The sequence below is a fragment of the Phyllobates terribilis genome, unplaced genomic scaffold (assembly GCF_046119375.1).
Source record: "Phyllobates terribilis strain yellow unplaced genomic scaffold, ASM4611937v1 Scaffold_109__1_contigs__length_5621821, whole genome shotgun sequence".
Taxonomy (NCBI): Eukaryota; Metazoa; Chordata; class Amphibia; order Anura; family Dendrobatidae; genus Phyllobates; species Phyllobates terribilis.
The window spans coordinates 5,482,197-5,497,530 of NW_027362869.1; positions in this window are offsets into that span (position 1 = coordinate 5,482,197).

A 15,334-nucleotide genomic window follows, 5' to 3' on the forward strand; every position below is an offset into this window, starting at 1 on the left:
CTCTTGTAAGGGGCATTAAAAGCGTCTTGTTATACCACTCTGACCTCCACATCTCTTGTAAGGGGCATTAAAAGCGTCTTGTTATACCACCCTAACCTCCACATCTCTTGTAAGGGGCATTAAAACCGTCTTGTTATACCACACTGACCTCCACGTATCTTGTAAGGGGCATTAAAAGCGTCTTGTTATACCACTCTGACCTCCTCGTCTCTTGTAAGGGGCATTAAAAGCATCTTGTTATACCACTCTGACATCCACGTCTCTTGTAAGGGGCATTAAACGCATCTTGTTATACCACTCTGACCTCCACGTCTCTTCTGAGGGGCATTAAAACCGTCTTGTTATACCACTCTGACCTCCACGTCTCTTGTAAGGGGCATTAAAAGCGTCTTGTTATACCACTCTGACCTCCACGTCTCTTGTAAGGGGCATTAAAAGCATCTTGTTATACCACTCTGACATCCACGTCTCTTGTAAGGGGCATTAAAAGCATCTTGTTAAACCACTCTGACCTCCACGTCTCTTCTGAGGGGCATTAAAAGCATCTTGTTATACCACTCTGACCTCCACGTCTCTTGTAAGGGGCATTAAAACCGTCCTGTTATACCACTCTGACCTCCACGTCTCTTGTAAGGGGCATTAAAACCGTCTTGTTATACCACTCTGACCTCCACGTCTCTTGTAAGGTGCATTAAAACCGTCTTGTTATACAACTCTGACCTCCCCATCTCTTGTAAGGGGCATTAAAAGCATCTTTTTATACCTCTCTGACCTCCACGTCTCTTCTGAGGGGCATTAAAAGTGTCTTGTTTTACCACTCTGAACTCCGCTTCTCTTCTGAGAGGTATTAAATGCGTCTTGTTATACCATTCTGACTTCCACGTATCTTGTAAGGGGCATTAAAAAGTCTTGTTATACCACTCTGACCTCCACGTCTCTTGTAAGGGGCATTAAAAGCGTCTTGTTATACCACTCTGACCTCCACGTCTCTTGTAAGGGGCATTAAAAGCATCTTGTTATACCACTCTGACCTCCACGTCTCTTCTGAGGGGCATTAAAACCGTCTTGTTATACCACTCTGACCTCCACGTCTCTTGTAAGGGGCAATTAAAGCGTCTTGTTATACCACTCTGACCTCCACGTCTCTTTTAAGGGGCATTAAAAGCATCTTGTTATACCATTCTGACATCCACGTCTCTTGTAAGGGGCATTAAAAGCATCTTGTTATACCACTCTGACCTCCACGTCTCTTCTGAGGGGCATTAAAAGCATCTTGTTATACCACTCTGACCTCCACGTCTCTTGTAAGGGGCATTAAAACCGTCTTGTTATACCACTCTGACCTCCACGTCTCTTGTAAGGTGCATTAAAACCGTCTTGTTATACCACTCTGACCTCCACGTCTCTTCTGAGGGGCATTAAAAGCGTCTTGTTATACCTCTCTGACATCCACGTCTCTTGTAAGGGGCATTAAAAGCATCTTGTTATACCACTCTGACCTCCAAGTCTCTTGTAAGGGGCATTAAAAGCGTCTTGTTATACCACCCTAACCTCCACGTCTCTTGTAAGGGGCATTAAAAGCATCTTGTTATACCACGCTGACCTCCACGTCACTTGTAAGGGGCATTAAAAGCGTCTTGTTATACCACTCTTACCTCCACGTCTCTTGTAAGGGGCATTAAAAGTGTCTTGTTTTACCACTCTGAACTCCACGTCTCTTCTGAGAGGTATTAAGTGCGTCTTGTTATACCATTCTGACTTCCACGTCTCTTGCAAGGGGCATTAAATGCGTTTTGTTATAGCACTCTGACCTCCACGTCCCTTGTAAGGGGCATTAAATGCATCTTGTTATACCTCTCTGACCTACACGTCTCTTGTAAGGGGCATTAAAAGCGTCTTGTTATACCACTCTGACCTACACGTCTCTTGTAAGGGGCATTAAAAGCGTCTTGATATTCCACTCTGACCTCCACGTCTCTTATAAGGGGCATTAAAAGCGTCTTGTTATACCACTCTGACCTCCACGTCTCTTGCAAGGGGCATTAAAAGCGTTTTGTTATAGCACTCTGACCTCCACGTCCCTTGTAAGGGGCATTAAAAGCATCTTGTTATACCTCTCTAACCTCCACGTCTCTTTTAAGGGGCATTAAATGCATGTTGTTATACCTCTCTGACCTACACGTCTCTTGTAAGGGGCATTAAAAGCGTCTTGTTATACCACTCTGACCTACACGTCTCTTGTAAGGGGCATTAAAAGCGTCTTGATATTCCACTCTGACCTCCACGTCTCTTATAAGGGGCATTAAAAGCGTCTTGTTATACCACTCTGACCTCCACGTCTCTTGTAAGGGGCATTAAATGCATCTTGTTATACCTCTCTAACCTACACGTCTCTTGTAAGGGGCATTAAAAGCGTCTTGTTATACCTCTCTGACCTACACGTCTCTTGTAAGGGGCATTAAAAGCATCTTGTTATGCCACTCTGACCTCCACGTCTCTTGTAAGGGGCATTAAAAGCGTCTTGTTATACCTCTCTGACCTCCACGTCTCTTCTGAGGGGCATTAAAAGCGTCTTGTTATACCACTCTGACCTCCACATCTCTTGTAAGGGGCATTAAAAGCATCTTAGCATCTTCTTATACCACTCTGACCTCGACGTCTCTTGTAATGGGCATTAAAACTGTCTTGTTATACCACTCTGACCTCCACGTCTCTTGTAAGGGGCATTAAAAGCATCTTGTTATACCACTCTGACCTCCACGTCTCTTGTAAGGGGCATTAAAACCGTCTTGTTATACCACTCTGACCTCCACGTCTCTTGTAAGGGGCATTAAAACCGTCTTCTTATACCACTCTGACCTCCACGTCTCTTGTAAGGGGCATTAAAAGCATCTTGTTATACCACTCTGACCTCCACGTCTCTTGTAAGGGGCATTAAAACCGTCTTGTTATACCACTCTGACCTCCACGTCTCTTGTAAGGTGCATTAAAACCGTCTTGTTATACCACTCTGACCTCCACGTCTCTTCTGAGGGGCATTAAAAGCGTCTTGTTATACCTCTCTGACATCCACGTCTCTTGTAAGGGGCATTAAAAGCATCTTGTTATACCACTCTGACCTCCAAGTCTCTTGTAAGGGGCATTAAAAGCGTCTTGTTATACCACCCTAACCTCCACGTCTCTTGTAAGGGGCATTAAAAGCATCTTGTTATACCACGCTGACCTCCACGTCACTTGTAAGGGGTATTAAAAGCGTCTTGTTATACCACTCTTACCTCCACGTCTCTTGTAAGGGGCATTAAAAGTGTCTTGTTTTACCACTCTGAACTCCACGTCTCTTCTGAGAGGTATTAAGTGCGTCTTGTTATACCATTCTGACTTCCACGTCTCTTGCAAGGGGCATTAAATGCGTTTTGTTATAGCACTCTGACCTCAACGTCCCTTGTAAGGGGCATTAAATGCATCTTGTTATACCTCTCTGACCTACACGTCTCTTGTAAGGGGCATTAAAAGCGTCTTGTTATACCACTCTGACCTACACGTCTCTTGTAAGGGGCATTAAAAGCGTCTTGATATTCCACTCTGACCTCCACGTCTCTTATAAGGGGCATTAAAAGCGTCTTGTTATACCACTCTGACCTCCACGTCTCTTGCAAGGGGCATTAAAAGCGTTTTGTTATAGCACTCTGACCTCCACGTCCCTTGTAAGGGGCATTAAAAGCATCTTGTTATACCTCTCTAACCTCCACGTCTCTTTTAAGGGGCATTAAATGCATCTTGTTATACCTCTCTGACCTACACGTCTCTTGTAAGGGGCATTAAAAGCGTCTTGTTATACCACTCTGACCTACACGTCTCTTGTAAGGGGCATTAAAAGCGTCTTGATATTCCACTCTGACCTCCACGTCTCTTATAAGGGGCATTAAAAGCGTCTTGTTATACCACTCTGACCTCCACGTCTCTTGTAAGGGGCATTAAATGCATCTTGTTATACCTCTCTAACCTACACGTCTCTTGTAAGGGGCATTAAAAGCGTCTTGTTATACCTCTCTGACCTACACGTCTCTTGTAAGGGGCATTAAAAGCATCTTGTTATGCCACTCTGACCTCCACGTCTCTTGTAAGGGGCATTAAAAGCGTCTTGTTATACCTCTCTGACCTCCACGTCTCTTCTGAGGGGCATTAAAAGCGTCTTGTTATACCACTCTGACCTCCACGTCTCTTGTAAGGGGCATTAAAAGCATCTTAGCATCTTCTTATACCACTCTGATCTCGACGTCTCTTGTAATGGGCATTAAAACTGTCTTGTTATACCACTCTGACCTCCACGTCTCTTGTAAGGGGTATTAAAAGCATCTTGTTATACCACTCTGACCTCCACGTCTCTTGTAAGGGGCATTAAAACCGTCTTGTTATACCACTCTGACCTCCACGTCTCTTGTAAGGGGCATTAAAACCGTCTTCTTATACCACTCTGACCTCCACGTCTCTTGTAAGGGGCATTAAAAGCATCTTGTTATACCACTCTGACCTCCACGTCTCTTGTAAGGGGCATTAAAACCGTCTTGTTATACCACTCTGACCTCCACGTCTCTTGTAAGGTGCATTAAAACCGTCTTGTTATACCACTCTGACCTCCACGTCTCTTCTGAGGGGCATTAAAAGCGTCTTGTTATACCTCTCTGACATCCACGTCTCTTGTAAGGGGCATTAAAAGCATCTTGTTATACCACTCTGACCTCCAAGTCTCTTGTAAGGGGCATTAAAAGCGTCTTGTTATACCACCCTAACCTCCACGTCTCTTGTAAGGGGCATTAAAAGCATCTTGTTATACCACGCTGACCTCCACGTCACTTGTAAGGGGCATTAAAAGCGACTTGTTATACCACTCTTACCTCCACGTCTCTTGTAAGGGGCATTAAAAGTGTCTTGTTTTACCACTCTGAACTCCACGTCTCTTCTGAGAGGTATTAAGTGCGTCTTGTTATACCATTCTGACTTCCACGTCTCTTGCAAGGGGCATTAAATGCGTTTTGTTATAGCACTCTGACCTCCACGTCCCTTGTAAGGGGCATTAAATGCATCTTGTTATACCTCTCTGACCTACACGTCTCTTGTAAGGGGCATTAAAAGCGTCTTGTTATACCACTCTGACCTACACGTCTCTTGTAAGGGGCATTAAAAGCGTCTTGATATTCCACTCTGACCTCCACGTCTCTTATAAGGGGCATTAAAAGCGTCTTGTTATACCACTCTGACCTCCACGTCTCTTGCAAGGGGCATTAAAATCGTTTTGTTATAGCACTCTGACCTCCACGTCCCTTGTAAGGGGCATTAAAAGCATCTTGTTATACCTCTCTAACCTCCACGTCTCTTTTAAGGGGCATTAAATGCATCTTGTTATACCTCTCTGACCTACACGTCTCTTGTAAGGGGCATTAAAAGCGTCTTGTTATACCACTCTGACCTACACGTCTCTTGTAAGGGGCATTAAAAGCGTCTTGATATTCCACTCTGACCTCCACGTCTCTTATAAGGGGCATTAAAAGCGTCTTGTTATACCACTCTGACCTCCACGTCTCTTGTAAGGGGCATTAAATGCATCTTGTTATACCTCTCTAACCTACACGTCTCTTGTAAGGGGCATTAAAAGCGTCTTGTTATACCTCTCTGACCTACACGTCTCTTGTAAGGGGCATTAAAAGCATCTTGTTATGCCACTCTGACCTCCACGTCTCTTGTAAGGGGCATTAAAAGCGTCTTGTTATACCTCTCTGACCTCCACGTCTCTTCTGAGGGGCATTAAAAGCGTCTTGTTATACCACTCTGACCTCCACGTCTCTTGTAAGGGGCATTAAAAGCATCTTAGCATCTTCTTATACCACTCTGACCTCGACGTCTCTTGTAATGGGCATTAAAACCGTCTTGTTATACCACTCTGACCTCCACGTCTCTTGTAAGGGGCATTAAAAGCATCTTGTTATACCACTCTGACCTCCACGTCTCTTGTAAGGGGCATTAAAACCGTCTTGTTATACCACTCTGACCTCCACGTCTCTTGTAAGGGGCATTAAAACCGTCTTCTTATACCACTCTGACCTCCACGTCTCTTGTAAGGGGCATTAAAAGCATCTTGTTATACCACTCTGACCTCCACGTCTCTTGTAAGGGGCATTAAAAGCGTCTTGTTATACCACCCTAACCTCCATGTCTCTTGTAAGGGGCATTAAAAGCATCTTGTTATACCACTCTGACCTCCAAGTCTCTTGTAAGGGGCATTAAAAGCGTCTTGTTATACCACCCTAACCTCCACGTCTCTTGTAAGGGGCATTAAAAGCATCTTGTTATACCACGCTGACCTCCACGTCACTTGTAAGGGGCATTAAAAGCGTCTTGTTATACCACTCTTACCTCCACGTTTCTTGTAAGGGGCATTAAAAGTGTCTTGTTTTACCACTCTGAACTCCACGTCTCTTCTGAGAGGTATTAAGTGCGTCTTGTTATACCATTCTGACTTCCACGTCTCTTGCAAGGGGCATTAAATGCGTTTTGTTATAGCACTCTGACCTCCACGTCCCTTGTAAGGGGCATTAAATGCATCTTGTTATACCTCTCTGACCTACACGTCTCTTGTAAGGGGCATTAAAAGTGTCTTGTTATACCACTCTGACCTACACGTCTCTTGTAAGGGGCATTAAAAGCGTCTTGATATTCCACTCTGACCTCCACGTCTCTTATAAGGGGCATTAAAAGCGTCTTGTTATACCACTCTGACCTCCACGTCTCTTGCAAGGGGCATTAAAAGCGTTTTGTTATAGCACTCTGACCTCCACGTCCCTTGTAAGGGGCATTAAAAGCATCTTGTTATACCTCTCTAACCTCCACGTCTCTTTTAAGGGGCATTAAATGCATCTTGTTATACCTCTCTGACCTACACGTCTCTTGTAAGGGGCATTAAAAGCGTCTTGTTATACCACTCTGACCTACACGTCTCTTGTAAGGGGCATTAAAAGCGTCTTGATATTCCACTCTGACCTCCACGTCTCTTATAAGGGGCATTAAAAGCGTCTTGTTATACCACTCTGACCTCCACGTCTCTTGTAAGGGGCATTAAATGCGTCTTGTTATACCAATCTGACCTGCACGTCTCTTGTAAGGGGCATTGAAAGCGTCTTGTTATACCACTCTGACCTCCACGTCTCTTTTAAGGGGCATTAAATGCATCTTGTTATACCTCTCTAACCTACACGTCTCTTGTAAGGGGCATTAAAAGCGTCTTGTTATACCTCTCTGACCTACACGTCTCTTGTAAGGGGCATTAAAAGCATCTTGTTATGCCACTCTGACCTCCACGTCTCTTGTAAGGGGCATTAAAAGCGTCTTGTTATACCTCTCTGACCTCCACGTCTCTTCTGAGGGGCATTAAAAGCGTCTTGTTATACCACTCTGACCTCCACGTCTCTTGTAAGGGGCATTAAAAGCATCTTAGCATCTTGTTATACCACTCTGACCTCGACGTCTCTTGTAATGGGCATTAAAACTGTCTTGTTATACCACTCTGACCTCCACGTCTCTTGTAAGGGGCATTAAAAGCATCTTGTTATACCACTCTGACATCCACGTCTCTTGTAAGGGGCATTAAACGCATCTTGTTATACCACTCTGACCTCCACGTCTCTTCTGAGGGGCATTAAAACCGTCTTGTTATACCAGTCTGACCTCCACGTCTCTTGTAAGGGGCATTAAAAGCGTCTTGTTATACCACTCTGACCTCCACGTCTCTTGTAAGGGGCATTAAAAGCATCTTGGTATACCACTCTGACATCCACGTCTCTTGTAAGGGGCATTAAAAGCATCTTGTTAAACCACTCTGACCTCCACGTCTCTTCTGAGGGGCATTAAAAGCATCTTGTTATACCACTCTGACCTCCACGTCTCTTGTAAGGGGCATTAAAACCGTCCTGTTATACCACTCTGACCTCCACGTCTCTTGTAAGGGGCATTAAAACCGTCTTGTTATACCACTCTGACCTCCACGTCTCTTGTAAGGTGCATTAAAACCGTCTTGTTATACAACTCTGACCTCCCCATCTCTTGTAAGGGGCATTAAAAGCATCTTTTTATACTTCTCTGACCTCCACGTCTCTTCTGAGGGGCATTAAAAGTGTCTTGTTTTACCACTCTGAACTCCGCTTCTCTTCTGAGAGGTATTAAATGCGTCTTGTTATACCATTCTGACTTCCACGTCTCTTGTAAGGGGCATTAAAAAGTCTTGTTATACCACTCTGACCTCCACGTCTCTTGTAAGGGGCATTAAAAGCGTCTTGTTATACCACTCTGACCTCCACGTCTCTTGTAAGGGGCATTAAAAGCATCTTGTTATACCACTCTGACCTCCACGTCTCTTCTGAGGGGCATTAAAACCGTCTTGTTATACCACTCTGACCTCCTCGTCTCTTGTAAGGGGCATTAAAAGCGTCTTGTTATACCACTCTGACCTCCACGTCTCTTTTAAGGGGCATTAAAAGCATCTTGTTATACCATTCTGACATCCACGTCTCTTGTAAGGGGCATTAAAAGCATCTTGTTATACCACTCTGACCTCCACGTCTCTTCTGAGGGGCATTAAAAGCATCTTGTTATACCACTCTGACCTCCACGTCTCTTGTAAGGGGCATTAAAACCGTCTTGTTATACCACTCTGACCTCCACGTCTCTTGTAAGGTGCATTAAAACCGTCTTGTTATACCACTCTGACCTCCACGTCTCTTCTGAGGGGCATTAAAAGCGTCTTGTTATACCTCTCTGACATCCACGTCTCTTGTAAGGGGCATTAAAAGCATCTTGTTATACCACTCTGACCTCCAAGTCTCTTGTAAGGGGCATTAAAAGCGTCTTGTTATACCACCCTAACCTCCACGTCTCTTGTAAGGGGCATTAAAAGCATCTTGTTATACCACGCTGACCTCCACGTCACTTGTAAGGGGCATTAAAAGCGTCTTGTTATACCACTCTTACCTCCACGTCTCTTTTAAGGGGCATTAAAAGTGTCTTGTTTTACCACTCTGAACTCCACGTCTCTTCTGAGAGGTATTAAGTGCGTCTTGTTATACCATTCTGACTTCCACGTCTCTTGCAAGGGGCATTAAATGCGTTTTGTTATAGCACTCTGACCTCCACGTCCCTTGTAAGGGGCATTAAATGCATCTTGTTATACCTCTCTGACCTACACGTCTCTTGTAAGGGGCATTAAAAGCGTCTTGTTATACCACTCTGACCTACACGTCTCTTGTAAGGGGCATTAAAAGCGTCTTGATATTCCACTCTGACCTCCACGTCTCTTATAAGGGGCATTAAAAGCGTCTTGTTATACCACTTTGACCTCCACGTCTCTTGCAAGGGGCATTAAAAGCGTTTTGTTATAGCACTCTGACCTCCACGTCCCTTGTAAGGGGCATTAAAAGCATCTTGTTATACCTCTCTAACCTCCACGTCTCTTTTAAGGGGCATTAAATGCATCTTGTTATACCTCTCTGACCTACACGTCTCTTGTAAGGGGCATTAAAAGCGTCTTGTTATACCACTCTGACCTACACGTCTCTTGTAAGGGGCATTAAAAGCGTCTTGATATTCCACTCTGACCTCCACGTCTCTTATAAGGGGCATTAAAAGCGTCTTGTTATACCACTCTGACCTCCACGTCTCTTGTAAGGGGCATTAAATGCGTCTTGTTATACCAATCTGACCTGCACGTCTCTTGTAAGGGGCATTGAAAGCGTCTTGTTATACCACTCTGACCTCCACGTCTCTTTTAAGGGGCATTAAATGCATCTTGTTATACCTCTCTAACCTACACGTCTCTTGTAAGGGGCATTAAAAGCGTCTTGTTATACCTCTCTGACCTACACGTCTCTTGTAAGGGGCATTAAAAGCATCTTGTTATGCCACTCTGACCTCCACGTCTCTTGTAAGGGGCATTAAAAGCGTCTTGTTATACCTCTCTGACCTCCACGTCTCTTCTGAGGGGCATTAAAAGCGTCTTGTTATACCACTCTGACCTCCACGTCTCTTGTAAGGGGCATTAAAAGCATCTTAGCATCTTGTTATACCACTCTGACCTCGACGTCTCTTGTAATGGGCATTAAAACTGTCTTGTTATACCACTCTGACCTCCACGTCTCTTGTAAGGGGCATTAAAAGCATCTTGTTATACCACTCTGACCTCCACGTCTCTTGTAAGGGGCATTAAAACCGTCTTGTTATACCACTCTGACCTCCACGTCTCTTGTAAGGGGCATTAAAACCGTCTTCTTATACCACTCTGACCTCCACGTCTCTTGTAAGGGGCATTAAAAGCATCTTGTTATACCACTCTGACCTCCACGTCTCTTGTAAGGGGCATTAAAAGCGTCTTGTTATACCACCCTAACCTCCACGTCTCTTGTAAGGGGCATTAAAAGCATCTTGTTATACCACTCTGACCTCCAAGTCTCTTGTAAGGGGCATTAAAAGCGTCTTGTTATACCACCCTAACCTCCACGTCTCTTGTAAGGGGCATTAAAAGCATCTTGTTATACCACGCTGACCTCCACGTCACTTGTAAGGGGCATTAAAAGCGTCTTGTTATACCACTCTTACCTCCACGTCTCTTGTAAGGGGCATTAAAAGTGTCTTGTTTTACCACTCTGAACTCCACGTCTCTTCTGAGAGGTATTAAGTGCGTCTTGTTATACCATTCTGACTTCCACGTCTCTTGCAAGGGGCATTAAATGCGTTTTGTTATAGCACTCTGACCTCCACGTCCCTTGTAAGGGGCATTAAATGCATCTTGTTATACCTCTCTGACCTACACGTCTCTTGTAAGGGGCATTAAAAGCGTCTTGTTATACCACTCTGACCTACACGTCTCTTGTAAGGGGCATTAAAAGCGTCTTGATATTCCACTCTGACCTCCACGTCTCTTATAAGGGGCATTAAAAGCGTCTTGTTATACCACTCTGACCTCCACGTCTCTTGCAAGGGGCATTAAAAGCATTTTGTTATAGCACTCTGACCTCCACGTCCCTTGTAAGGGGCATTAAAAGCATCTTGTTATACCTCTCTAACCTCCACGTCTCTTTTAAGGGGCATTAAATGCATCTTGTTATACCTCTCTGACCTACACGTCTCTTGTAAGGGGCATTAAAAGCGTCTTGTTATACCACTCTGACCTACACGTCTCTTGTAAGGGGCATTAAAAGCGTCTTGATATTCCACTCTGACCTCCACGTCTCTTATAAGGGGCATTAAAAGCGTCTTGTTATACCACTCTGACCTCCACGTCTCTTGTAAGGGGCATTAAATGCGTCTTGTTATACCAATCTGACCTGCACGTCTCTTGTAAGGGGCATTGAAAGCGTCTTGTTATACCACTCTGACCTCCACGTCTCTTTTAAGGGGCATTAAATGCATCTTGTTATACCTCTCTAACCTACACGTCTCTTGTAAGGGGCATTAAAAGCGTCTTGTTATACCTCTCTGACCTACACGTCTCTTGTAAGGGGCATTAAAAGCATCTTGTTATGCCACTCTGACCTCCACGTCTCTTGTAAGGGGCATTAAAAGCGTCTTGTTATACCTCTCTGACCTCCACGTCTCTTCTGAGGGGCATTAAAAGCGTCTTGTTATACCACTCTGACCTCCACGTCTCTTGTAAGGGGCATTAAAAGCATCTTAGCATCTTGTTATACCACTCTGACCTCGACGTCTCTTGTAATGGGCATTAAAACTGTCTTGTTATACCACTCTGACCTCCACGTCTCTTGTAAGGGGCATTAAAAGCATCTTGTTATACCACTCTGACCTCCACGTCTCTTGTAAGGGGCATTAAAACCGTCTTGTTATACCACTCTGACCTCCACGTCTCTTGTAAGGGGCATTAAAACCGTCTTCTTATACCACTCTGACCTCCACGTCTCTTGTAAGGGGCATTAAAAGCATCTTGTTATACCACTCTGACCTCCACGTCTCTTGTAAGGGGCATTAAAAGCGTCTTGTTATACCACCCTAACCTCCACGTCTCTTGTAAGGGGCATTAAAAGCATCTTGTTATACCACGCTGACCTCCACGTCACTTGTAAGGGGCATTAAAAGCGTCTTGTTATACCACTCTTACCTCCACGTCTCTTGTAAGGGGCATTAAAAGTGTCTTGTTTTACCACTCTGAACTCCACGTCTCTTCTGAGAGGTATTAAGTGCGTCTTGTTATACCATTCTGACTTCCACATCTCTTGCAAGGGGCATTAAAAGCGTCTTGTTATAGCACTCTGACCTCCACGTCACTTGTAAGGGGCATTAAAAGCATCTTGTTATACCTCTCTGACCTCCACGTCTCTTTTAAGGGGCATTAAATGCATCTTGTTATACCTCTCTGACCTACACGTCTCTTGTAAGGGGCATTAAAAGCGTCTTGTTATACCACTCTGACCTACACGTCTCTTGTAAGGGGCATTAAAAGCGTCTTGATATTCCACTCTGACCTCCACGTCTTTTATAAGGGGCATTAAAAGCGTCTTGTTATACCACTCTGACCTCCACGTCTCTTGTAAGGGGCATTAAATGCGTCTTGTTATACCAATCTGACCTACACGTCTCTTGTAAGGGGCATTGAAAGCGTCTTGTTATACCACTCTGACCTCCACGTCTCTTGTAAGGGGCATTAAAAGCATCTTGTTATACCACGCTGACCTCCACGTCACTTGTAAGGGGCATTAAAAGCGTCTTGTTATACCACTCTTACCTCCACGTCTCTTGTAAGGGGCATTAAAAGTGTCTTGTTTTACCACTCTGAACTCCACGTCTCTTCTGAGAGGTATTAAGTGCGTCTTGTTATACCATTCTGACTTCCACATCTCTTGCAAGGGGCATTAAAAGCGTCTTGTTATAGCACTCTGACCTCCACGTCACTTGTAAGGGGCATTAAAAGCATCTTGTTATACCTCTCTGACCTCCACGTCTCTTTTAAGGGGCATTAAATGCATCTTGTTATACCTCTCTGACCTACACGTCTCTTGTAAGGGGCATTAAAAGCGTCTTGTTATACCACTCTGACCTACACGTCTCTTGTAAGGGGCATTAAAAGCGTCTTGATATTCCACTCTGACCTCCACGTCTTTTATAAGGGGCATTAAAAGCGTCTTGTTATACCACTCTGACCTCCACGTCTCTTGTAAGGGGCATTAAATGCGTCTTGTTATACCAATCTGACCTACACGTCTCTTGTAAGGGGCATTGAAAGCGTCTTGTTATACCACTCTGACCTCCACGTCTCTTTTAAGGGGCATTAAATGCATCTTGTTATACCTCTCTAACCTACACGTCTCTTGTAAGGGGCATTAAAAGCGTCTTGTTATACCTCTCTGACCTACACGTCTCTTGTAAGGGCCATTAAAAGCATCTTTTTATGCCACTCTGACCTCCACGTCTCTTGTAAGGGGCATTAAAAGCGTCTTGTTATACCTCACTGACCTCCACGTCTCTTCTGAGGGGCATTAAAAGCGTCTTGTTATACCACTCTGACCTCCACGTCTCTTGTAAGGGGCATTAAAAGCATCTTGTTATACCACTCTGACCTCGACGTCTCTTGTAATGGGCATTAAAACTGTCTTGTTATACCACTCTGACCTCCACGTCTCTTGTAAGGGGCATTAAAAGCATCTTGTTATACCACTCTGACCTCCACGTCTCTTGTAAGGGGCATTAAAACCGTCTTGTTATACCACTCTGACCTCCACGTCTCTTGTAAGGGGCATTAAAACCGTCTTGTTATACCACTCTGACCTCCACGTCTCTTGTAAGGGGCATTAAAAGCATTTTTTTATACCTCTCTGACCTCCACGTCTCTTCTGAGGGGCATTAAAAGCGTCTTTTTATACCTCTCTGACCTCCACGTCTCTTGTAAGGGGCATTAAAAGCGTTTTGTTATACCACTCTAACCTCCACGTCTCTTGTAAGGGGCATTAAAAGCGTCGTGTTATACCACTCTAACCTCCACGTCTCTTGTAAGGGGCATTAAAAGCATCTTGTTATACCACTCTGACCTCCACGTCTCTTCTGAGGGGTCATTAAAAGCGTCTTGTTATAGCACTCTGACCTCCACGTCTCTTGTAAGGGGCATTAAAAGTGTCTTGTTTTACCACTCTGAACTCCACGTCTCTTCTGAGAGGTATTAAATGCGTCTTGTTATACCACTCTGACTTCCACGTCTCTTGTAAGGGGCATTAAAACGTCTTGTTATACCACTGTGACCTCCACGTCTCTTGTAAGGGGCATTAAATGTTTCTTGCCATACCACTCTGACCTCCACGTCTCTTATAAGGGGCATTACAACCATCTTGTTATACATCTCTGACCTCCACGTCTCTTCTGAGGGGCATTAAAAGCGTCTTGTTTTACCACTCTGACCTCCACGTCTCTTGTAAGGGGCATTAAAAGCGTCTTGTTATACCACTCTGACCTCCACGCCTATTGTAAGGGGCATTAAAAGCATCTTGTTATACCACTCTGACCTCCACGTCTCTTATAAGGGACATTAAAAGCGTCTTGTTATACCACTCTGACCTCCACGTCTCTTGTAAGGGGAATTAAAAGCATTTTGTTATACCACTTTGACCTCCACGTCTCTTGTAAGGGGCATTAAAAGCGCCTCGTTATACCACTCTGACCTCCACGTTTCTTGTAAGGGGCATTAAAAGCGTCTTGTTGTACCACTCTGACCTCCACATCTCTTGTAAGGGGCATTAAAACCGTCATTTTATACCTCTCTGACCTACACATCTCTTGTAAGGGGCATTAAAAGCGTCTTGATATTCCACTCTGACCTCCACGTCTCTTGTAAGGGGCATTAAAAGCGTCTTGTTATACCACTCTGACCTCCACGTCTCTTGTAAGGGGCATTAAATGCGTCTTGTTATACCTCTCTGACCTACACGTCTCTTGTAAGGGGCATTGAAAGCATCTGTTATACCACTCTGATCTCCACGTGTCTTTTAAGGGGCATTAAATGCATCTTGTTATACCTCTCTAACCTACACGTCTCTTGTAAGGGGCATTAAAAGCATATTATTATACCACTCTGACCTACACGTCTCTTGTAAGGGGCATTAAAAGCATCTTGTTATACCACTCTGACCTCCACGTGTCTTGTAAGGGGCATTAAAAGCGTGTTGTTATACCTCTCTGACCTCCATGTCTCTTCTGAGGGGCATTAAAAGCGTCTTGTCATACCACTCTGACCTCCACGTCTCTTGTAAGGGTCATTTAAAGCATCTTGTTATACCACTCTGACCTCCACGTC